At 39.3% G+C, this 25985-nt stretch overlaps 1 pseudogene; it reads left to right on the forward strand.

The window, feature by feature from the left end:
* Positions 1 to 25985, forward strand: part of LOC117423433 (syntaxin-8-like) — a 38903-nt pseudogene that overhangs the window by 4937 nt on the left and 7981 nt on the right.

A 25985-nucleotide genomic window follows, 5' to 3' on the forward strand; every position in this document is an offset into this window, starting at 1 on the left:
TTGCATTGTGTTGCAATCAGATGTGGCTGTAGCCACAAGATGGGGGTGAACAGTTTAAATATTTTTTGGTTGCACATTTGTAGGGTATTGCAAACCTCTCAGAACCTCTCACAGGCTTAATGTGAACCTTCCTTCCATTACACCTACCATCATTCCTTTGGGTCTGTGAAGAAACCAATTATGAAATTGCCACACTTTTAAATAAAGGTGTGTATAATCTGCACATTTTAATTGATTACATCTTGATTTGCTATTACTGTCAAATATAAAATGTGGATAATTGTAAGTGTCATTGTTGGACCAGGAGAGAAGCTAAATATTTCATATTAAAATTGCTCTTCATATGTACCTGTGATCCACCCATTATAGCAGCAGAGCAAAACAAACAGGAGAGATGGGCATCTTTCCCCCTCATCGCTGATCTCTTTATCTTATGTAGCTGAATATGTAGCCAAACTGGAAAGCAAGTTTCACAAGCTAGTTGCACAACAAAGCATGCGTCCTTGCAGCTACAAGCAGAATAAAAATGCCCTGTTGTCTCCTATTGAAACTGGGAGCACACAAGGCATAGCTATGGATGAATCTAGTAAGCACACTCAAGTTTGCATTCTACAACACAACTAAAAATGAATGTGGGGCATGTCACATGTTGCACTTAAATCCTGATGTTAATGTAAAACAGGCCTGCATTGAAGAGGGGGCTCTTAATCTCAAGACAAAACTATAAACAATTCAATTCTGCTTTATGGTTGATGTCAGAGTCTTTTGTCAAAGGGCAGTTTGTGGGTTATATGCTCCTCAGGTGCAGTAGTTTGTGATGCATTCTTGGCTTCCATGCTATCAATGACATATTTTTTCTGTTGGTGCTTTTTACACTTATTTTTGCAAGCCTCAGTCTGCCTTTTTTCAGTTTGGAGAGCAAAACATATGTTGTTTAGTAAAGTCTCTGTCCGTCACTTAACCTCCTTGTGCTCCGTCTTTTGGGTGAGACGTTGTTGTAAGTGACTCTACAGCTGATGCATAGTTCACACAGCCTAGTCTCTGTAAGTCGTCTTGGATAAAGGCGTCTGCTAAATAAACTAATAATAAAGCCAGCAGGTGTCGCACTGTCCCCAGTAAACTGCTTGGATCAGTGGGTGTGCTTTCAAAGCAGACCTCGCTCTTTGCTGCAAGAAAGCGTTAGGGTTTACACACAGCTTTTCTGGATTACAATGAGAATGGCATAAAACCACATAACATTCATAATGTAAAATAACAGGACCCCCTTTCGTCTGTAGTTCGGTTAGTGTCAAGTTCTTCAGAAACCGCTGGGCCGGATATCAATTTAGATGCGATATTTTTCAATCAGTAAAAAATGATGGAATGTTCTGGAGACCAGACTTATCTGCAGATTTCCATCTCTAAACTTCTTGCAGGCCATACTCCCTATTGACGTTGTGTCAGGCAGGTTTTTCAAATCCCCTGGATGTTTTTTTATTATTATACACTGCTGTGCAAAAGTCTTAGACATGTTGCATTTTTCTACTCTGATGCATTATGAGCATCAACAATTTACTCAAAGCCTCCACTAGCGTTTTCTACTATTATAACAAACTTGCATAAAGCAGGAAAAATTGAGTTACTCGATTTTCAAGGTGTGGTATCCGAAGCAAAATCAACAAGTACAGAGAAACATCATCTGTAATTGAGAAACCCAGGACTGGAAGACCCAAAAAGCTGTCTGACAAGGTTGAGCAATACTTGAAGATAATATCATTAAGGAATAGAAAGAAGATAAGTGTTGAATTGACAACAGAACTGGCAGAAGGCACAGGTGTTGTTATCCATCCATCAACAGTCCAAAGCACCTTTGACCATTGTTTCATAGTTCAATTTCTGTGTTCTTGTGCATATTTTAGCCTTTTAGTCTCGTTCCCCTTTCCTAACAGAGTTATTCTTACTGAAACACATCCTTTAAGTCTTGATTTCAAGAGTGACCTTCGAACTGTTGATTTGATGGGCAACTACACCTGTACCTTCTGCCAGTTCTGTTGTCAATTCAACGCTTGTATGTATGTATGTGTGTGTGTGTATATATAATATGTGTTTTTTTTACAGTAGATTTGCAGTAAATATAGAGAGTGGGTTGCTGATCGCCTTGTATCTTCTACAGGTCAAGCCTCATGACTGGAGGTGGAGGGCAGGGGGGCTCAAGCAATCCCTAGCTAACGGACGAGCCTGAGGAAACCAGGGGGCTGAGGTTCACAGAGATCAAACAGCAGCAGCAAAGAATCATAGAAGGTAGGAAACTGGCAAGACATGCAATAAGTCACACCTCCTTTAGCACCTATGCGCATTGACTGTGCTAATAAGAACTTTGTAGACAGCAGTGTCTCTCGCAGATTCTAAGTGTTTGAACATTTTATAGATATGATCTGACCTCCAGGCCTCTCATCACGATAAGACCCAGCTACCATTATTCATCTAGTGTGATTTGCTGGGTTGATTTGGGAAACCACAATTTACCAGCTTATGAAATATAGAATGCAGGCACAGTTTGGATAACATGTGTCGAATCTGGTTTGGACAACAAGTGAATGGATTTAGTCTTAACTGTTATTTCAGTGTAATGGTCATTCATCCTCAACAACTCTTGAGCACAAAAAATTAGCACATAAAAGGTATTTTAAACATCTAATGTGTGTTCGGGTAATTGATATACAGCATGAGGTTAGTTAAGCAAACTTTAAAAACACCAAATGCTATTTCAGAGCAAGCCAACAAATTCATGACCAAGAGATGAACCATGAGTCCACAGCTAGAGATGTCCTACTGGCATTGAATCTAAGGTGCAGTTTTTAAACCACAATGATCCTACGCTCATATTACAGGGCTTGAAGTTGGTGTGATTCTTCCACTCCTGCAGAATCTGTTTCTTTTCTGCTTTTTTGTTTTGTGAAAACGTGATGGATTGCAGGCTGATTGCACTTGGCATGATCAAGGCAGGAGTGTGTGGTGATGGTTGAGACACCAAATGAGTATTTTCATGCAAGCACTGCTTGGCCTTCCTTCTCCTCTTGGCATTCATGCACGCTTGTCCCAGAATTAATTTTGTTATCCCAAAAAAAGTCAATTAGAAGTCAGGAATACAGCTGACCTGTAATAACCTGCTTTTTTCATTGTCTGTATCTGTAGTTGATCTTGGTCTTCAGACGAGCACAGTGAAGTTGAGGAGCTGTAACACTGACTGACCTATTTAGACAACCTCACAGCAAATGGGTACTTAACAGATACCTCATTGCCACAGCTAAGTCATTTCATAGAAGCGTTGACATGCCAAGGAATTCACAGAATTTATTGCTTTATAATATTTTTAAAAAAATGTTTTTTTTTTTCAAAACTCCATCAACTTTGATTTTGGTGATTTGCAACTTCTGTTTTAAATTTAAAATTTGGATTGCTTGAAACGGGAAGGTGACTCAGAAATAGGCAATTTAATTTGCATGAGCTGTAAGTGTGCATGACTGGGCTGTCTGACCTATTTTCTTTTTTTCTCTTACGTGTGTTTTTTTTTTTTTTTTTTTTTAGTTCTATCATCCAAGATCTGTCACCACTCTGGCATCTGGTCATGTCCCCTGAAAGAGAGGAATTTCTTATTAAAACAGAATAGCATGTACCCTTCCTTTCCAAGTTTCAATTGGAATAGCACATAGCACGCGGCCCTATTTATTTGATTAAAAATATATTTCTTTATCGAGATCTATTTGCTGAGCATTGGAATAAAGGGATACGCTCAGCAATAGGCAACTTGCAGCAAATTAAACTTGGTGCAAAAAATACAATTTGGTTTGAAGGCTTCAGAGAATATTGCCTAAAAGCCTGAAGATGTTTTTAGCTGAACAGATTAGACAAATATTGACAGCCTTGATTTGTACTCAAGCTGCTTAGATTTTAGTGTCTGGCCGCTAGTGTACAACTGAATAATTTGATGAATAATTTACTACTTGACTGTTAGACAACCTAGTAAAAGCACAATTATTATTGCACAATTAAGTACTATATTGCTAAATGTGCTACTGCTTTGCCATTGACAGTGACTACTGTGCAGTCCAGCAGTAGTAACTTAGCAGCACCTTCCTGTAATGTGAATTAACACAAGTGTTTTCTCTTCATACAGCCCAAGATGCTGGCCTTGACGCTCTGGCATCTGTCCTCAGCAGACAGAAACAGATGGGGCAAGAAATTGGGAATGGATGAGCATAACGGTGAGAAGAGGCTCTCTGTCCAAATCAGTTGGCTTGAGGGATCTATAAAACTATACCTGTAGACAGGACTATTGCGTGCTCTATAGCTTCTGGGACCACACATTTTCATAGCCTAGGTTTAAAATGCACTAAGAAAAAAACAAAAAGAGATTTAAGGGTATCATCTGGCCTGCTTTTTGGCTTGCAGGCAGACGATGCAAGTCTGTGATAACTAATTCCATCCATACATCTAACTGTCTGGCTGTTTGCCCAATTAATATTTTAGAATTTTTTTTTTTTAAGTCCAGTCATTCTGCAGAGCAGTGATGGCTTCCTTATATTCTGTTTTTGGGTAACTTGACTCTGTATGGTCTTGGCTCTGTATGGTCTTGGTGCTGTATGGTCTTGGCTCTATATAGTCTTGACTCTGTATGGTCTTGGGTTCCCTTTTGTGAGGATGCCTTTAAACAGTAAAGAACACCCCAAATATTTTAACTCTTCAGTTTCCTGCAACTTTGATGCACATCTTGGGTTCTTTATATCTATATTTCTTTTGACAAATGTGATGGAAAAATCATGCCCAGTTCGTATTTAAGCTCTGAAACATGTCATACATTGTAAAAAAAGGTTTATTAACCATTATAAAAGTTTACCATAATAAAAGGAAAGTATAAAAAGCATGGTAAGTCATAGGCAAGCATTGTAAAGAATAGCGAGGTACGGTAAAGCAAATTGATGAACATGACAAACCAGGGTAAACTGTAGTAAATGCAGGGCAAAGCATGGTAAAACTGCAAAAATACTGTGCAAAAATACCATGGTAACATTTATAAGGGAAGATGATACTGCTGTATTTAAATATCTTTGTACTCTATGCGAGTAGAACTCTCCTTATTTAAGAAAACAAATTTGTTGGTATTCAATAAATAACTCCCAGCAGTAACAAAAGAAACCCAGTCACATGCTCTGCAAATTTCTGCAATATTTTGTGAGTAACATGGCAGTTGCATGAATGGGTTGAACGCAGAAAGCAATAAAAATACCAAGGTTTCTGGTATTGCATTATGAATGGCAGTCAGACGATTGCTAATGTAAACTCCAGTAGGGATCCATTTACAGGAAGTCTGCATGCTGGTTTCAGTTCATTCAGTAATTCATCACAGCACACTGGTAAACATCTTTTTCAGTAAATACTGTTTTAAGTCAGTGACGCTGTTTCAGGTAACTGCCATGATGCAGATGGACAAGAACAGAGCAGCAATAAAGAAATGTATATCACATTTCCTCCAGCTTAATGAAAGGGCATCAAGTGGGTACAGGGTTGCATGTTCGATCGTTCCCGAGCCTGTTGGAGTGCTGTGTTCTGTTGCTACGTCACGTGTAGGTGTCTCTTTGTTTTAGATTGGGTGAGAGGAGGATTTTAACCCCCCTCCCTAATGGAGCAGGGAGTGGGGTTAAAATCGTCCCTGCCAAAATACATGTGCAAACGCATGCTTATTTAATTTGTTAATTGTTTATAACTTGGAGTTAAACCACTGCTCCCCCATCGATTGACGGTGCTTTGTCAAGAGAGCACATTAATACCTTAATTTACTGTTTTTGGTTTTCAAAAGCATGCCGGCTTTTGATAGTAAATTATAATTACATTATTTACAGCACCAGCGCTGGCTCGGTGCACATTTTCCTGGTAGGTCATGGAAAAGATATGTTGTCTTCTTTTGAGATTTGGGACAGGTGGGGAAAAATGGATATAAATCATATGAAGTAAGTCTGACAGGGAAGAAAAGGAAAGAGAAAACATCAAAAAGGAAGGTTTCGTGATTCTTGGCTGCAGGAGTTACCCAGGCTGATTCATGAGGCTGAGTCAGACGGAGTGTCTTATAAGCTCTGTAGAAAGATAGGCCTTGTGTTTGCTGGAAAGACTGATGCTGCTGAAGGATCCAGTGTTGTGTGTTTTTTTTAAAAGAGAAACAGTCCTTCTTTACAGTAAAAGTTAACGACATTTACAGTACAGTGACAAGTTTACCAAACCCATACTTCATTACAATGTTTCCACTGATCTCCAAAATATAGTACATTTCAACAATGACTGCATAAAATAGGACTTGCATATATCATACATAAGGGTAAACAAAACCGCACATGTCTGCGTGTTGGTGTGTGGTCGCTGGTCATTTTGTGGCTTGTAATTTGTTGTTTTAATTAACTAACCAACAAATTACTCAAACAAATTGATACTTCTATAGGAACACCCTTCCAAGCCCCAAGCGCAACATTTGGTTCTGGGACTTGTGCTGTTGAAATTATTCAGGATTTTTTCTCTCCCAAAACATAGTGACTTCTTCAGCGTAACACAGACTGTTTTACAACCTCTTACAGTGTGCCTTTTCTTTAACTATTCTTAGGTGATGTCTGCCAAAGTGTCATGCATGCATTCTGTGGGACTTCAGTGCCATCCAAGCATGTCTCCCTAAAAAAAGAATCAAATCCATGAAATTAAAACATTCTCCATTTCTAGCCTTTAAATGAAGAATTCTGTTAGCTCCTTTTTGGGGAAAGCTGCTTTGCACAGAAGTGCAGAACAAACCAAACAAGACAGGGAGACACCTTAGTCTCCCAGGGAGGTCTGCAGTTTAGGGGCAGCAGCAGTGATGGAAGAAGCCTGTTAAATAGCCTATTGTCTCGAGAAAGGGTCCTTCATGGGGTGATGGGTGTGTATTCCAAATTATTCCAATTTATTTAGAATTTGTTTCATTTTGATTGTAATTATGGATGATTTTAGGAATTAATTAACCTGTGGAATAAGTTAATCATTCAGGACAGCGATGCCAGTCCACTGTGCATCTTGCTTGCATGGGGTTGAAACACTTTTCCATTAAACCAGATCAACTGGCATCGTGAGTAAGTGAGGGCCTTGCCTTTCCTGTCTGCACAATCACATCCCTCTTCCCAAGCTTGCCTATCTACATATATTACTGCCAGCCTCATTAAGAGAACTGCATGGTACACTTGGACTGATCAAATGGATGAGTGAGTTAGTCTATTTTCCACATGCTCTATGCCCTGTTTAATGTAATTTAATCAACTTGAATTTCCATCCAAGCGGGATTCTCAATGCACTGTGCACATAAACATTTCAAATGCTTTAGTCACTGGGGTTTGGTGTTTTTTTTTTATTTTATAAATAGATTTGCATCTATGGCAACTATAGGAGCATGGGCAGAAATATTGCATATAAGTGATGCATTTTTAAAAGACCGGGTAAGATTTCCTTGGTACTTGGTGCTGATTACGCCATTGCTAGGCAACTGAATGTTTGTATTTTTTTTTTTTATTGGGAGGTAATTATTTTTTTTTACTGATATTTGCAGATAATGAGGTCATTCAGGGTAGAAAATTAATTAAATATGCTTTGAGTTAAATTGCGGTTCCCAGGCCTCGTTAGCTGTAATGGATAAGATAAATAAAATAGATTAGCTTACACTGACCCCATTCAGATGTTCAGTTTATCGAGTGCGCTGACATTTAAACCTGTGAACATGTTGTTTCAAGTCAGGGAAATTGAAAGATTATCCTGATGTGCTGCTGTATGGTTTTCATGACGCGTCTGTTTGACGCAGGCAAATGTAACATGTAGCTGCATCTTTTAAAAAAGAAATAGAAAACAGAGCATAACATATTGAGCCTCTCAGCTGGTTCTGGTCAGTAGTTTATGAGTAATACCTTGGATTCAACTTCGGTACAGTACTGTGATTCATCACAAAACAATTGTCAAAAATAAAATGTTAAAAACTCACCTTTGAAAACTGAAAAGGGAATATTGCACATTTCACGGGCTGGATATTAGATCAGCACTTTTACTCAGTGCTTTAATTAGCTACAAATAAACAGTAGCCTGATGGAGTTTATTGTATTAAGCAAGAAGTAACAGGAATATTCATGAGAACATATAAACTATACTAATGATTTGCACAAAAGCCAGATGAACCTGAGCATAGCTGGGACTGAATCATTACAAGACTATTGTTCTGCGCATCTGGTTCTAATTCATACATCCTTTACAAGAGGCCTGAACAAGATCCAAAAGCAATGTTCAGTGTAATTTATTGTTGCTGTGCAGCGTCCCTGTCGTTTTATTCTTCGACAGCCTCTTGCGTGACCAGTGTAATTGCCGTACTTGAAGAGCAGGGTCTAGGCATCCCCGGGCCTTCTCGCTCTTGGGGGTGGAGGGTTTATTCTGCCTGATTTCAGATCCTTTCTTATAGTAGGGATACTATCCCCTGGTACGTAGCTGCTAAGCAAGCTACTACTGTATATTATCTAGTAATCCAAGTCATTTTTTGAAAATGATTTATTAATTTGCTTGTTTAATCAGAAACTGGATCTTGTTTAATCGGAAACTAAAATGTGTTTTGTGAATTTTTAGCAGACCATGTTTCGATTTTATAAAGCCTTTTTCAAGTCTAAAGTAGTGATCATTTTTAAAATAACAAGAATTGCTGGTGTGCACTTTACATTGTATAATGAACTGTAAAAAAAACCCTTCACGCTCCCCACTGGGAAAGGCTGACAGGCAGAGCATGGCTCAGTATAGTTTCCTGTAACATTAAGGGCAGGACCCTCATGTTTTCACTTTAATATGACGGTTATAATTGTATTTGGGGTTCCTCCAGGGCAGTACAGTGCCTCAGTACAGTGCCTGTTTCAGTAAAACAGTATTTTCTGGTCTAGCGGCGGCCCACTTTTAGTGCCATCATATTGCCATTTAAAGGATTCTCTGGTCAAGGTCACAATTTTGCTTTAAAAATGCTGGATTAATGTGTGTGTGACAGAGAGCTGTATCGGACATCGGAACAGGTCCCATAGAGCAAGCAGTGATCTTTATTGGTGTACAGAAAAAAAGACTAGAAGTGTATGAATCAAGCTTAATACTGTGCATCATCTACCCCTTCCTGAAAAGCTCTTTATTAACCACACACAATATAACACTGGGCCATCACTTCAAATCTTCCAGTTTTTTTTGATGAATGGATTAATGGTAACATTACACTACAGGTAGGGCACAAAAGGCTAGCTAATGTACATGTTGTATAGTGTTTTTTCGAAAGAGAATTAAGCATAAGTAATGGTTTGATATGCAAACTATAACATCTATCCTAAATTGCTATGTTTTATATCTTACACACACACACACATAGAAGAAGAAATCGATGAAGCATTTTTTGCACGTTTTGTTAGTATAGGGATTTGGAGTGCTTTGACAACATCAAGTGACCTTCAGATCAAATGATACTGAGTCTGCAAATAGGGGATCCAAGGGGGCTTCCTTGCAGCTATTTGTGCTGTGAAAAGCTGAATTAAAAAATTACATCCTAGAACAAAAAAAAAAAAACCCTGCAGACTAAACATTCATTCAGGTAAAGAGACACTCTGCAAAGTGTAAAGATGTGTGCTGCATGTCATTTATGTCAGTACGTAATCCTAAAAATGCTTGTTATTTTTAATTTTTTTTTGGTAGGAATTCAGAAACGTACAGTTTAAATATGAGTTAATGATGCGGATCCGCGATGATGACAGATTGCAAATAATGTTTAATTCTAGTCTCACCAGCCTGGGGTTAAAATAGTGCACCTGCTGAAATTATTTCCGCTCAATTGCCGATGATAATGGTAGAGCTGCTTATATTGACACTTCCTGATTGCAGCCAATAGACAAATGAGGCTTTTAGTTGGACTCTTAACATTTTTGTACAGTGTATTTTATTTTTTCAACTGGTCGTAATTATTTGATCTCCGGTTTTATACAGATTAAAACATACAAATATGATGAACAATGATGAAGGTTTTCATTAGTTGAAATAGCAGATGTGTTACCTGACCTTTGGTGCACAGGCTAGGATCGAGATTATTAATACTGGCAGAGGCGTAGAAAACTGACCTTCAGAAGTTTGCAGTGAGATGTGTACGTCATGACATTTGGTTAATTGCTGGTTCATGCCATTGTCAAGCGTTTTGTCGGAAGGTGTCGGGGGAAAAGAATCGGACAACATATTCGAAGCATGAGGCTAACAGCTGCTCTTTAAACAAAGGAACTGCACTTCAGGAAAGTCACAAGAGAAGTGCTTTGAAAAGTTAAAATCCAAGTTGCTGTTGTGTTTGTAAAAACATGTGTTAGGTATTTTATGTGCAAGTAGACGAAACGTTTGGTGGCTACTTGGTTTTCCTATAATTTCATGTTAGAACTCTGATTGGGTTTTGAAGGTATGGATGGTGTGCTGCATTTAAACATGAAATCAACACTTTATACAAGGTCAAGGTATGCCATCTTTGCTTGCTTTGGGCAGGTCAGTTTGGTCCTTTTTTTTCTCTAGTCTCTCTTTGTTTCTCATTTTCATGTGAGATTCTGTTGTTTGACTGCAGTGGTTCCAGGTGCCACAGTGGTGGATATGCAGCAGGTAGTCAGAGTAAGGATTTGGGTCAATTCCTGTTTTTCAATTCTGTTGATTTATTTTCGAGACATATCTGTTGCGATTGTTCAACTGCTTCATTTTAAGCCAATTTAATTGACTAACAAGCAGTGACTTCAATTGAAGTAATCTGTTGGCACTGTGAGAAGCTCATTTTAACAGAATGCTGCTAATTGCAGTTTTGATCAATGGTGTGTTGAAATTGATTAAAAGGGAATTGAACTGGGGATTTTAAAAAACGAATTGAAAATTAGGAATTGACCCCAAGCCTGGTCAGGGTTTAAAGTCGCTCAGTCGACCATGCGCATCCACAACAGGAGAAACTGGGTTTAAAAACGCCAGCTTCAGCTGGCCTAGGGAATAGGAGTGCCATGCTGCAATAGCTCATTCTTGCCTTGTACATTTTTTCACTTGTGCCATCAATTTAGATCGCAAACAGATGTCCTTAGTTAGAAGGATGGGAAAGGCGCATAAGTAAGCAATGACAAACAGATGGGCTGTCAATGACATTTCTAAAACAATCAATTGTATATCGTCCTTAATAAATTACATTTATCATGATTTCCCCAGCGTCTTCTAGGATTTCCAGAAGGAATTTATATTTAACCCTTTAACAATATATATATATATATATATATATATATATATATATATATATATATATATATATATATATATATATATATATATATTAACTTAATAGGACTCGATTTAGACTGTACATGGATCACTCTTGGACATTAAAGATAGAACATGTGGAAACTTCTATTATATTTACTTGTCTCTCAGTTTTTAAAAATGGAAATTCAGATGATTACAGAAATAAGGCTTTTTTTGTGCTGTGCATGCAGACTAAATGTATATAATGATGTGGCCGCTCTGCATTGGTATAAGGTGTGGAACCCAGACAGTTGAATGCTGACGTCAGTTTGGAATTATTTGTTCCCTGTCAGAATCCGTATCACAGCAGCGTGTCCTAAACCTCGCTTTCCGTTATGTGCGTTCTGCACTCTGGTTTGAAATGGTCATTTTCCACTCAATTTCAACTAAGAAAAGGGGGAGAATGTGCCTTTAACGCTGGGAGGATTGAGGGGACAAGTCTTACAGCAGGAACTAATTAGCTGCTATTCATCCTAGCTGACACTGGAGGTAATTCTTCTTGCTAATGTTTCAATAGAGTTATGCACCTTTTTTTTTTTTTTGGTAAATTGGGATTCCCCAGTGAAAGAATTCTAAACACCAAACAGTTTTTTTTTTGTTTGTTTTTCAATTGCATCCCTTGTCTTTTTTTATGTAAAGCTCAGAAAACAGCTGTTGCTTGTGCTATTCATTTGCAGGCTGTACATTCCCCAGTCCGTCGGCCTTTTATGTATATAATCAGGTTCCTGGTAGTGTACCGCTGGCACAGTGCTGCTTTGATCAATGTGCTGAGAAAAACAGAACCTCTTTTTTATGACTCGGATACCTTTTGCATTTCTTTTTTGTTTTGTTTAAGAAGTGCTGCTGAAGAATGCTGGCGTGTTTGTGTGCTGGTTCAAAGTAAATTCAAAGTTGTGTACTCAGTGACTGGTTTGTGGTGGTGACCATTTAGTTGCCCTACAGTTGTTATTTATGCACGGACCAGATGGTGCAGTGTTTAGTGTGCATGCATCCTGTTGGTTTGTGAAGTTGTGGCTTTTCTCCATGGCCTGGTTGACTGGCCCTGGACAAATCTTGTGGCTGTCTTTCAGGAGAGCTTACACTGCAAACATCCAACTCTCACCACTGAGAAATGCTAGATATCATGTTAGATACATAAATACATACATACATACATACATATATACTGTACATGTCAGCCTTATTAAATGGAAACGTCTTGCAACAAGGTACAGTATATACAATCAAATATAAAATGTATTTGGCATAATGCGGCAACAAAAAAATCTGATCCTGGTCGCTACAGTGTGGCTCTGTGGGTTATAATAAAAAACTTGTAAGCGGTAAGGGAAGAATATTCTGCATTGAGTGCCTATGAGGAGCAGTATCTTCTGTCCTTCTGCAGTGCACTCTGTTAAGAATGGGTGTTGAGTCTATCAATAATGGGGGGCGGGCTATAAACCTTGTCAAAGGAAAGTGAAATCTCTCATAAAAGATACTCCATTGGAGTCCTTTCACCCGCTGATGTTAAGTCGCTTCAGGCAAACCATAATCAAACATTTATATTGGCTATAAAGGGCCCAGTACAAATTGCCTTCCCCCAAGCTTGTCTGCAGCCTAATAGAACTATACACTGAGGACACATGCTAGGACTCCTGTAATAGGTGTGGTGTCATGTGACGCTTACATTCAGATTAACAGTCCCTGCTAAGTGCACTGTAACGCATTATATGACGTGTATGAATCCAACTTATCAGAACTTTTTATTTGATTTTCATGCTTTTTACTCTCCTCAGACCTTAAACAGAGATGAATTCTTGGATTTATCAGTTTCTCCTGAACCCCAGGTTGAGTCCACTGTTTGCTTCACTTGGCGTGCAATGGTTTAATACAAATATTTTATATGCACAGAATTTTAAATATAAACTCTGTGATTGTATAGCCCCCAAATCAGGAATGCCATTGTATTGCTGTAATTGTTAATCTAGCAGGCACCAAAGCTATACCTCGTTTGTATATACAGTCAGCACTCGGATGTCCTTTACCCAGATACACGTCAGTCGCGTTTTACCGCCCTTGTATTAAGAATAAAGTCAATCCCCATTATATACTGTATATGTAACAAATTAATGCATTTACCTGTCACACGCGATTTCCGACTCCGTCACCAGTTTTCTGATACAAAGCCCATCTCTTCAGTGTTACAATTGATCTGAATATCCATCACAGCCCCCTTTTTTTTAATCTCTAATGCCAAATCAGTCTGTCTTATATTGTGCAATTACACAGCGCTTCCTCCAGCGGATGAGACAAGCTGTTACATGGATCAAACAGCTTATGTACTGGGAGTCTTATTTCCATCCCTGGAGGTGGGTGGTAGGTTGGGACAGCAGGCAGTCAATCAGTCTTGAGTTAAATTAATTAATTATTTTATTTTTTATTATTTATTTATTTCTTAGCAGACGCCCTTATCCAGGGCGACTTACAATTGTTACAAGATATCACATTATTTTTACATACAATTACATTATTTTTTTACACATTATTTTTTACATACAATTGCCCATTTATACAGTTGGGTTTTTACTGGAGCAATCTAGGTAAAGTACCTTGCTCAAGGGTACAGCAACAGTGTCCCCAACCGGGGATTGAACCCACGACCCTACGGTCAAGAGTCCAGAGCCCTAACCACTACTCCACACTGCTGCCCTAATTAATGCGGTCATTTATGAGACTACAGTGCAAGGAGAAAAGTGTGCCTATTGAACAGCAGGGGGCAGCAGTAATAATAACAGTAACGTCAAATGGCCCAGCCCTACACCAGGTACAACACTGCTAATGCAGTGAACCATGAATAGATACTGCATGTCACTGGATACTGCATGTCATGTGGCCTTTATTTCTGTATGGTCTGTAACAGGGATTGGTGACTCATGTGTGCAAGTTTGACTCAACCTTCAGGATACCATCCAGATTGTTTTAAGCCCAGGTTGTTATTTACTGACTGGCTGGCACCAGGCATTTTCCTTGTTAGTAATTGCTATTGGAGTAAAAGTTCATAATGTTCTCCTTATGTGTTTCTGAGTCAGAGTTGTTTAGCAAAAAAAAAAAGCACCGCTGTTCAGTTTTTCTAATGTGTTTTTAAAGCCTCATGCACTGTACTGTTCTGTTTGCACTAATTCTTTGCTCTGTAGATCCCACCTGCTAGTCACAAGTTGCCAGTTCAGTTGTTCAAGATGGGGCTAAGTATCTTTTTTTTCCCGTTCCTGTTTTAGTTGGTCTGAAAAGCACGATCTGCGCTACAAAGCGTTTATAGAGACAAGTCTCCGGAATAAGAATCTCTACGGCCCTTGCTTTCATGTGGCGCTTTAAACGTGGAGAAATCTACTGCCTGCATGAAGTCCTCAGCAATAAATTAGGCACAAACTATTAATTCTTAAATAACTGCAGAATATTGACTGCCCAATTATGCCCCTGGGAGCGCACAGGCATTAGCCTTGTAAATGCCATAACCATCCCAGCGTGGAACTAATGCGCTCTTGTGATCGGAGGCGCTTCTGAGGATCAGACATCTTTGCGAGGTGCATTAGAGCTTCTAGTGAAGGTCACAGGTGGAGGGGCCTTTGGCATATGGCAGGTGGCCTTTTCCCCCCCATCACTTATCCTCCAGGACAGTGGAAGCCTTGCTGGGGGTTAAACGGAAGAGTTCATGTCTATGCCTTGTCAGCCCAATGCATTTCAGTCCTGGATCCCCCTTTCATCGGCACCGCTGGCAGGGCAAAATGAGGTTTACAGGGAGCCCGTGGCTTAGATTTATCAGTCTGCATTGATCCGGTTGTCCCTCTGAAAGACACGTATCTATTGGCTTTTGACTACTCTGGGTTTATAATGTTCTTGATGGTTTACAGCCCTCTTGAGCCTTTTGTAAATCGAACATGTTATTAACGTGGTTAATCATTAATACCCATCTCTCTCTGTGACTGAAAACAGATAACATCTGAGAAGCAGGTCTAGTGTGCAGGGTCCTTTTCTTCTGTCACTGAGGGGCTGGATTGAAGTATTCAGATTTTAATGATGGAGTCCAGTGGACCTTGCCATGCTATAGATAAATCAAGCCTTAGCCTCAAACACTTAATCAGAAAAAAATCAAAGAAAAGTATTACTTTAAAGTGGTTGCTTTTTGTATAACAATTCTGATTTGTAGTTGCATGGGAGCACTCCTGCACACTTGAGGCAGGTGGGGTTAACCTTGAGTATTACGTAAAGTGCCTGTTCTTGAAAAAAGTTATGGCTTATCTGTATCTTTCCTGAGCCATAAACTTCATGTCCTTCTGATCTGAATAAAAAGGATGAGTATTATCATCACACCAGGATTATCTGCTTTTTATCTGCTTCTCTTATCAGATCATGTGAGCACATTCAGACTAGTGGGAAAGGTCGGAACACCCAGGATCCAGGGTCTGAGAGAGCAGGTTGTCGAATGCTAATTGCCGGGAGTTTCTGGGTGCAAGACACAGAGAATGTGGAGGCCAGTTTGCGTTTCTTGCCAATTTGTGCCTTCACCAGTATTTGCAAATTATAGGGTCTGTTCAATTGATCTAAACAGTGGAATATTTGAAGTAGCATCATTGATTTAGATCATTCAAATAGGGCTCTTTGTGTACCAAGGCAATAAACCACGTCTAACATTGCACACGAGTCCCCTCTCTTAGTTTATGTTTCCGAAAAGGTTAGGATTAAATACTCTATGGCAGTGTGAATATTCTCTGCAGTTTTGCTCAATTGAATGAGATTGTATAAAATGAAACACTTCCCATTTAAATTAAATATGTACACTTCACAATTAAATGTATACACTACACTTTATTTTTTTTTTTTAATGAAATGGCGCTACATACATTTATATTCAAATAAATCACCTACAATTCTTCTTGAGGTGCGACCGTCCACCCACCCTGCCATCAAGTAGGAATTGAAAGCCATGCAACTTACAGGAAAACTTTTATTTATAAATATTTTAATACTAAATGTGGAAACCGTATTATTGCAAATTCAGTAAGCCTTTGAGATAACAAGCTTGTTTTAAAGAGAAAAAAAAAATCTGGAAAAATGCAGAAGTAAAACAGAGCTTCTTACCGATATAGTAATTGCCTGCATTATATCATCAAGTGTTCTCAACACATCTGGAGCAGAGCAAGTTCCAGTAACATTAAAGCTATGTGTTTTTATTGGCAGGGTGACATCCTGGAAGATGCCAATTAGCAACAACTCTCGATGCTAGCCCCCCCCCTGAGAAATCATTCATATAAGTGCAACTAAAATTAATGCTGGTGGGTTTGTGATTGGATTCAAACAAAAATAAGCATCGCTAAAGGGGTGACCATGGGAAAGTGTTCAAAAATAACAAATAATTATTGATTGTCTTTTTTTTTTTTTTATACAGTTTTATTCAGTGAAATCCACCAAGTGTCAGACTAGAGTGGGCATTGCTGTTTAACTTATAGTACGTGGTCTTGCTTTTTCCCAGTGTCATTCGCAGTACTTTATGTCAAATGTCCTTTTCTAGTACTGACAGTGGCTGATTGTGTGGCTGTCGTCACATTTCAATTTGAGTCGCTCCTTTTTGTAAGTGGCAGTTTCATGATTCTTATGAACGGGATAGTACTTTTTCTTCTTTATAAAAATCAGACGTGGTTTAAGGTATTCTGTCTTTAGATAAAGTGTCAACTTGGAATAATAAGGTTGATATTACATTATTATTATTATTTTTTTTACATTATTTAATTTAACAGGGATTTTATTTCCATTTACTCCCAAAGAGATTTTTGCATTGTACACAGTGCCTCCTGTGTCCAGATGTCCCTTATCCATCTTTATTATTTATTTCTTAGCAGACGCCCTTATCCAGGGAGATTTACAATTGTTACAAGATATCACATTATTTTTACATACAATTACATAATTTTTACACATTATTTTTTATATACAATTACCCATTTATACAGTTGGGTTTTTACTGGAGCAATCTAGGTAAAGTACCTTGCTCAAGGGTACAGTAGCAGTGTCTCCCACCTGGGATTGAACCCATGACCTTCCGGTCCAGAGTCCTAACCACTACTCCACACTGCTGCCCAGATTATCGTATTAATAATTATGGTGTGGCAGTCTGTTTCTGTTCATTCATTGTGTGCTGTGTTATATCTGTGTAAGGAACTGCGTAGGAGTTCTAGTGCCAACAGTAAAAGAAACGGCTCTGCTGATTTTAATCTGGAGTTTTAAAAAGCTGTCTTGGTGGGGGGGAAAAAATGCTAACCATGCTTTAAGACCAGATGGAATATAACTAGATACGTAGTAGTAATATCATTAAGTAATATTATTAGATTTTTAGATTATAGATTTTTATACCGCAAGAAAAGCCTGGGTCAGATTTATCAATACCTTTTTTTTAGGAAGGCTTTGTATTTATATTTGGGCTTCTAGGAAAAAGACACGCATCCTGAGCTGTCCGTCTTGAGAACCTATGGATAGACTTGCACTCACAACGACCGCTGTGAACTCGAAATGGCTGTCCGCTTGCACAAGTAGATAGTTAGATAAATAAAGCCATCAATATGAAATACACCTCTGAGAAATCTTACATTTTTTCAGCTGCGTTTCTGTGAAAGGTTGGGAAAGTGCATGACAGGGGGAGGACAGGCGTTTCAGTAAGAACAGTTTTACATTGTTTATTGTCCTGTTTTTGTTGTTGTTGTGGAAATCATCCCTGGAATAGTATTTTAAACATGAGGAATTCATTCCAGATCAGTTGATACAGCTGCTCACCCCTCAAGCAACTCCAAAAAAATAGTTAGGTTACTTTGAAGTTCTCCGTACAGTAGAATGTGTGTTGCTTATTTCAGACGTCATGTATGCATTACTTTCATTTGCATGATCTTTTTTTGATGCTGTCATTTTAAATTCTTTTGTATGAACATACAGGAGCGTGGTCATTTTTGCCACCAAATACATTTCAAGCAGTGTTGGTTGAGTATTTGAATATTTGTCCCAGTGCTATAAATATTGAACACTAAAAACATGTTAAGATCTCACATTCGTTTGCTAGTTCTGTGTCTGTTCCAGCGGATGCTGCAAGCTAATCAATGCATCTTTGTTTTTATTTCCTGTTAAGCATTTTCAAAAATCAAGAACTTGAAAGAAGCATCAAGACATTGTTTTAATACATGTCCTGTATTAATACATTAAAAATAGAATAAGCATTCTGGCTTTCTACACTTCCACAAGACCTTCCCATAAAACCAGTTCATTAGTATTTTACGAATGCAAGTAGTGCTAACTGATGAACTGTAACTTTTTACAGATGTCAGAAAGCAGGGTCTGCCGTGGTGATTTTCTGTGGTTGAGCAGGTTTAAAGAAAAAAGGTTTGACCTTTAGTTCATGTCGTTTTCTCTGGTTTTAAAAGTGACGAGATTGAGTTATTTTGAAAGGCGCAAGATTGACATCTCTAGGCGATGGAATGATTTATGTTCAGGGGGAACAGGTGCAATCATCTTTTGTTGTAAATACAATCACTACAACCGTTTGTGTGCTAAATACAATCAATGAGTTGGTTCTTATTCTCTGAGGCGCTTGTTTGGGCAGGATTGAATGTGATGCTTGCATTTCAGCAGCCTATCCATGGTGCAGCCAGTACATGAGTGTTGGATTTAGATGCCATAATTACGGTCTCCATTTGAGCACAAGGACTCGCAAGCTTTCATTTGGCATTCCTTCAAGTGTACTGGTAGGACTAGATGTATAAGGACATTGAATGAAACCAGAATCGATTTGGGACGCTGATCCTCCTGGCAGTAGTCTTTTTCTTTTTCCACACTACCAACTCATAATGTCTCTTGCTGAACATGCACTGCAGTAGACTTCTGCCTGAGTCCTGCATAGCAAAAAATGTATTCCCTTTTAAACTGAAATGTGGAGTCATACTCTGTCTGATTTAATAGACTTGACATCCTAATGTAAACCTAATTATGCCACATGACTCTTTTCTTGCTTACAAACCTGTGCAACATAAGGGGTCTGTAGTACAAGCAATCTGCTCGCTGCACCATTCATTATCATTGTGCTGAAAAGAACAGATTGCAGCTCGAGTTTAGCTGGGTCATGTCCTGTTGTTTTGTGGTATATTGTGTTTAAAGTTTTAGTAGCTTTTGCTTTAAAGCCACAGGGAACAGAGTTTGTATCTTTAATCCCTCTGTCAGCTACCGCTTACACAGGAAGTACTTATGCTGTACTGCTCTAGCCTTGCAGAATGTGGTAATTCGCCCCTTAGACTCACTAATGCAGGTGGATTGCGTTTCAGATTCTTGGAGGTCTAATCAGATTTATTTAAAAACGAGGCTGGGAGACCTCGGCTTAAAACAAACCAGACCATCTACCACATCCGACTGTGCCCAGTGGGGCTGGATCGGAAAACTGAGCATCCACCACTGACTTGAGTTTATGTTGGAAACATACATATATATATATATATATATAATGTTTTTTTTTTTTTTTAATGCGTTTTATGTATGTATGTTTTTTTATTTCAGAGATCATCGATGATCTGGCGCACTTGGTGGACAAAACCGATGACAGGATTCGTAATGAAACACGAAGAATAAAACTTGTGGAGAAGAAGTTGGCTTCCTGCGGTATGCTTTCATTCAACCTTATTTGTGGCCTCTGCCTTGTGTGTGTGTGTGTGTGTGTGTGTGTGTATAGATATACACATACACAAATGCTGCTTGGAAATAAAGGGAACATGAGTTCACCTTCAAACTAGGAACTGTGGAATCTCTTGGAATGAACATTGTACTCTGACATAACCACATGACATCCACAAAATTCTTGAAAAATAACAGGTTTACTTTTTCTTTCTATACAGCTGAAGAAGGGCTTCAGTCTGAAACATCCTGAAATGAATTTAAACCTTTGGTGTACATCCAACACAAAACAAAAAAAAAAGTTATTACATATGTATCTTCAGGAGTAAATGCTTTAGGTATTGACTTGGCTGGGCTTGCTGTACCATGCTTTACCGTCATATTCATATTGCAGTCACATAAAAGAGGGTGGGAATCAGTCCCTGTTTCTACAGAGAAGACTAGAGCAAAGTGAAGCCAATAACACCCCCTGTAAACCTCTCTGGCCCACAAGATGGCATTGCAATCTAAAGTCTCCTTACTGGTCTCTGTTAAACCCATGCTTACACTGAACACATCCATTTATATTTCAACACTCAGCTTTTCAGGAATGTTCCCCCTGGGACAGATTAGTTATACAGGCACAGCTCCAATAAGTCATTGGAAAGTCAAGTCGTGAAAAGTCATCTATGAGCAGTTGGACAGGGGTCAGGAGTAATTTGAGTGCATATGATTTTGTGACAGTTTGGACACTCGTTGCACCTGTAAAACTGAACCAGCTGCCAAGTGAAAACTATTACTTGAACAGTGCAAGTATCATTAGTCAGCACTATTAAATGGTAACCACAGGCATTTGCTGTGTAAAGTACTAATAAACATTACAAGTATGATTTATTCGAACTCAAACATGCAAGCGTCTAGCCAAAGTGAACACATATCAAACAGCAGCAGGTTTGAGTTCTTGGAATGTATTTGTAGGCTTGAACCAAATGAGTGAAAGTTTTCCCCTCGTGGTTCTATCCTTAATTTCTGGCTCATTCCACAGTGTACTGTTGTACCACTTTTTTGCAAAATATTGCGCATGTGGTCTTCATTCAGCTAAATAACTAAGCTATACAACAAAAAGCAATCATTTTTTTAATCATTTTACCCACACACTATAAGCTACTAGAGTTATATATCTGCTTCAAACTATGGTAATTAGAAGAAAGTGCCTTTTACATTGTAATTGTTTTCAGGTTGAGTGTGATTTACATGGGAAGCCTTTTTCCCCACTTACAGCCAAGATAAAGAGACACCTGTAACACCTGTACACCTGTAACCCTAGTGGGGTCCGACCCAAAGACACGCAACGGAAAATGGAAGTTCAAGTTTTCCGGGGAAATTGAAAAAGAAAAAAGTGCGTCCCAGTCTTTTCAAGAGCCCGTATGTAGCCAGAGCCACAGTAATTCAATTTGCATACACAGCTGTTCAAATAGATCCATGGTGCTCTCTTTCACCTAGTGGCTCTGGGGACATGGGCAGCAGGTTAAGCAGTGAAGCCTCGGGCACACATGGAAGTTCCCAGGGCCAAAGAAACACGCCAGAGTCATCTATCATCTACCCACGCAAGGTAATTAGATATATCTGTACGCGTATATTATTGGAGGAGCGCAGCGGTGGTTTCAGTAACCCAGAAACACCCGGTCGTGACTTGCCAAACACATTATAGCAATTAAAAAAAAAAAAAAAAAAAATGTTGTTTAAAGCTGGCCAAAGTGTCTGTGCAGCAGAGTTTGTTCGTTAGCTTTTCGACCTCGGGGGGGGGGGAGGGGTTTGATTGAAATACAGTGGGTTTCCAGATCCTTTTTGGAATTTGAGATTATCCTTTGCTGGTAAGCACATGCCTATTGACCAAGAGCATCCTATTGGGTCTGGTTGGTTAAGACCATGCTAGTCATAAGACCATGCGTCTGGAACCTGTCCAGGCTGGCCAGGGGACTAAGTGAATTAAGTTCAGGCGATCTCTGCCAGTCGCTAATTGGGGTGGGGGGGGAGGGAGAGATATTGATATCGATGCTGCTCTTTTTGTATTTCAGTTTCTCTCGATTTTGTAAAATGATTAGCAAACAGGTAGAGGTCAAATGGTCGACCGTGGTTTTCGATGTCACGTAATCGATACAGAGCAGTGGTGGTTATTGCCAGAAGAAATTCTGCGCTGAGAAATTGGTGCCAGGTAATTTGAGAACTCAGCACTACGATTTTAATGCCAGCAAAGTCAATGCGTAAACCGCAGTGCAGTGCTGTGATTTTGGTGGCAGTCAGTTTGGTGCTGAAAGGGTACAAGTGTCAGCCTGTGACACAGATAGGCTAATATCCCCTTCGGTCACACATTTTGAATTACATTTTTAGAAATTTTAAAAAACTCTATGGCGTTCAAGAAATTGCCCTGCCATAACTTTGAAAAAAAATATATACGCGTTATAAAATAGATGCATACATAGGAAACTTACCGTGGTACAATTGTGCACACAGTGACTGGAGAGGTTATATAATTAGTAATAAAAAAAATTACTTGCAGCAGAGTTGTTCCAATAGACTAGGTGTCTCCCTATGCAGCAGAAGCTTCTGCACTTCCATGCTTAAACATGGTGCTTTAGTGCTTCATACCATAGCCATTACAATCTGGGAATGTATAGAGGCATAATACTAACTGGGTAAATATGTTAGCTATTCTGCAGCGCATTGGTTGCCTCTTAACAGCAGTTCAGTCCTTATTAGGTGTATTAAATGTCCAGCAGATGGAGATAGTGAGTCTACAGATTGGTTAGTTTTGGGTGTTCCCAAGAAGAGAGGTGGTTTGGTCAAGTTTTTAGGGTAACACGTTAAGAGCTTGGCGATTCCGGTTCCAATTCAGGCTTGATATGCGCTAGTGTATGTATTGTTACATATTTGTATTTAAATGAAGAGCGGGGAGTTTACCATATGGCCCTACTCAAATTCCCTCCCCATCCCCACAGTAAAATAAGTTAAATATACAGTACTGCAGATAATAAGTGGCTAAGCTGGTGTTAGAATCTGTATCGCCATGGAGCCACACTGCTTACTTTAAGACTTGTCAATCCTATTTCTGTTGTTGCATTTGAATTTACAATAGACCCCACACTACCCATAATTTCACGCTATTCACAGCCTTTGCAGACCCCCCCAAGACTGATCTCATAAACCTGCTTCGTTTCCACAGGAAACATATATATTTTTTTAAAACAAGTCAATTAATCTCTCTATATATCTGCCCTCAACACAGAGCAGCTCTTGTGGAGGCAAAGGTTTGGCCAACGCAAGCCTTCTTTACAGCTCTCAGGCCCTCGTAATCTCTCAACTTTTCATTTTAAAGCTGTGCTTTAGACTCCATGCTTATTTTATGGGAAACGGCAGAAGAGAAATGATCCGGCCGTGGCAGTGAATGCGGGAGAGAGTGCTCCCAGCCCTGGTTTTATTTGCCCAGTAAACCTGCCACTCTATCGCATGGGAAATGCTGGCTTTGTTCAGCCAGGGGACCCTGGTAACCGGCAAACGGGGAACCCAGCAGTCAGGTTTGATGAAACAACAAGATGAAGGTCAGCTAATATCGCAGCTAATTCCGTTTCCTGGTGCCCATGACAGCAGTTGACCGTTTGTTTGAAGATCCCAGACCCCGAGTCACTGCTCACATTGTTCAACCCATGTGTATTTTTCAGTTGTGCCAACACTTCAGGATATTAATGTATTCTGTTAGGGGGAAGAGTTGGGGAGAGGATTGAGTGGAAAATTCCTCTTTTTTTTAATGCTTCTCGCTACCCTCTTTTATTTATTTTTTCCCCTTTTCTCTCTCTTTGTTTGACACATGTCTTTGTCTGCCCCGGTGTTGCTGAGCATTGCTAATGAGAAGAGAAGCAAGCCTTTAAAAACAGATCTCTGCACAAATCAGCACTCTGGGAGTTTGATGGTTCCTTGAGGTGAAGCAACTGTTACTTATTTATCTTCTTTTAAAACTAGTCTCTCTTAACCCTTTCAGCATAGAGAAAAGACTGCAAGAAAGGGAACTGCTTACTAGGGCCAAACTGGCCACCTGGGGAAAACCAGAGTTGTCAAATCAGGGATTAAATTAAGAATGTAAATTAAACATAAAATAGCCCTTATATTGTGACAACCTGGCAATATGGGGTTAACCAAACCAGTAGCTGTGATGGCTACGTCAAGATCCTTAAATTTCTGTCTGATTTCCATAAGGCTGTCAAAGGTGGTGACAACCAAACAATATTACTTTATTTGCTCCCCCTTCCGCTATTAACCCTTTAAGGACCACTGCGGGGAATAGCCTCTGCTGGTAGTTTTGGTAACTCATGAAGGAGTGATCTCATAAACCTGCTTCGTTTCCACAGGAAACATATATATTTTTTTAAAACAAGTCAATTAATCTCTCTATATATCTGCCCTCAACACAGAGCAGCTCTTGTGGAGGCAAAGGTTTGGCCAACGCAAGCCTTCTTTACAGCTCTCAGGCCCTCGTAATCTCTCAACTTTTCATTTTAAAGCTGTGCTTTAGACTCCATGCTTATTTTATACATGACCTCTCTGGGAAGAAAAAAATTTGCATCCCTGTGGATATTTATTATGATAAGTTGTTTTCTCTAGAAGCCGAATCTGGAGCGATTCACACCGCCAATGACTTATCACCAGGAAGTCATTTTCTTCTACTTAGTGTGAGCATTATCATGAGTTGAGCTGAAAACACACACACTTTAACTCTGCAGGAGGAAGAGGCTGGGGATCACTGCTATTGAGATACTCTTTGCAGGATCTTTGTAGAGAGCCATTTGAATGGCAATAAAGGGAAGATTTATGAGATGGTTATCCAATTAAACATGTTGGGAGAAAAATAATGTAAACATTTCTTTTATGTGTTTGTTAATGTTTATTGTGTTTTGTTTTTACATAAATTATGTGATCCTGTATGAAAATGTTAATGAAATGAATCTGGCCAAAGAGCTCTCTGTGCTTTTGGAGAGAGCTGAGGAATGAAACACTGAGACCCACAAAGAAGACGCTTTGCTTTCGTGTTTAATAAGCCAGGAATACAGTCTTTTAAAACACAAGAGCACTGGAAGAGAGAGGGAAGAGAGAAAGAAAGAAAGAAAAAGGCTGAAGAGCCTGTGTCGAGCTATTGGGGGTGGGGGGGGAAGAGGAATCTTAGCCATTACTAGGGCTGATTCGATGGGCCACTTGCAATGGAGGTGCTTGGGCAGGTGCTGTAAGCAGAACACTTGTAAAGGCAGCCCCCTTTTTTAACTTAATTAGGAAACTCCAGCCTTTGTTTCTAGGGTCCCATTCCGTGCTGAGCCCCAGCCCACTCTGAATGGGAGAGACATGGCTTGGAAAGAGTATACATGCAATCTGTTGTGTTTTGTTGCCAAACTGAAAACAAGTGCAGGCTTGGATGTGCCAGGGGTCATCTTTTCTGAGTGGAAATGGCCCATATGGCCCATATTATCTATGAAGAGAGCTGCAGCTAGGGAGAAAGGGCTATAAAATCTCCTTTAAACAAGGTGTAAGTGTGCTTGTTTTGTAGCATGACCATCAGATATGATTGTTCTTTGTAGTTTTATGTGGTGTTATCCATCATATACACTACCCCCCTGAGTTTGTACACTCAAACTCCTGTTGCCTTTATTTGGTAAAAAACCAAAAATAATAATATTGCATTCCTTCAAATGTGGTGCCTACTCCATACTGTGTCTTCTCATTTCCCACCAGTGTTGCACTTTTATACATCGTGCTCTTTGGGTTTGTCCTTCCCATGTAGCACAATAGCTGTAAATAACTTCTTGCCCAATTGATGGGAACACCAATATCCCCTTCTTCTTTTCTTACATTTTTGCAAGCTTGCCAGCACTGTACTGTTGCTCACACACTTCAGAGAGACCAAGCGACTCAAACGCACTGAAGAGCCATTCTTTACT

This window comes from Acipenser ruthenus, chromosome 17 (assembly GCF_902713425.1).
Source record: "Acipenser ruthenus chromosome 17, fAciRut3.2 maternal haplotype, whole genome shotgun sequence".
In the NCBI taxonomy this organism is placed as follows: Eukaryota; Metazoa; Chordata; class Actinopteri; order Acipenseriformes; family Acipenseridae; genus Acipenser; species Acipenser ruthenus.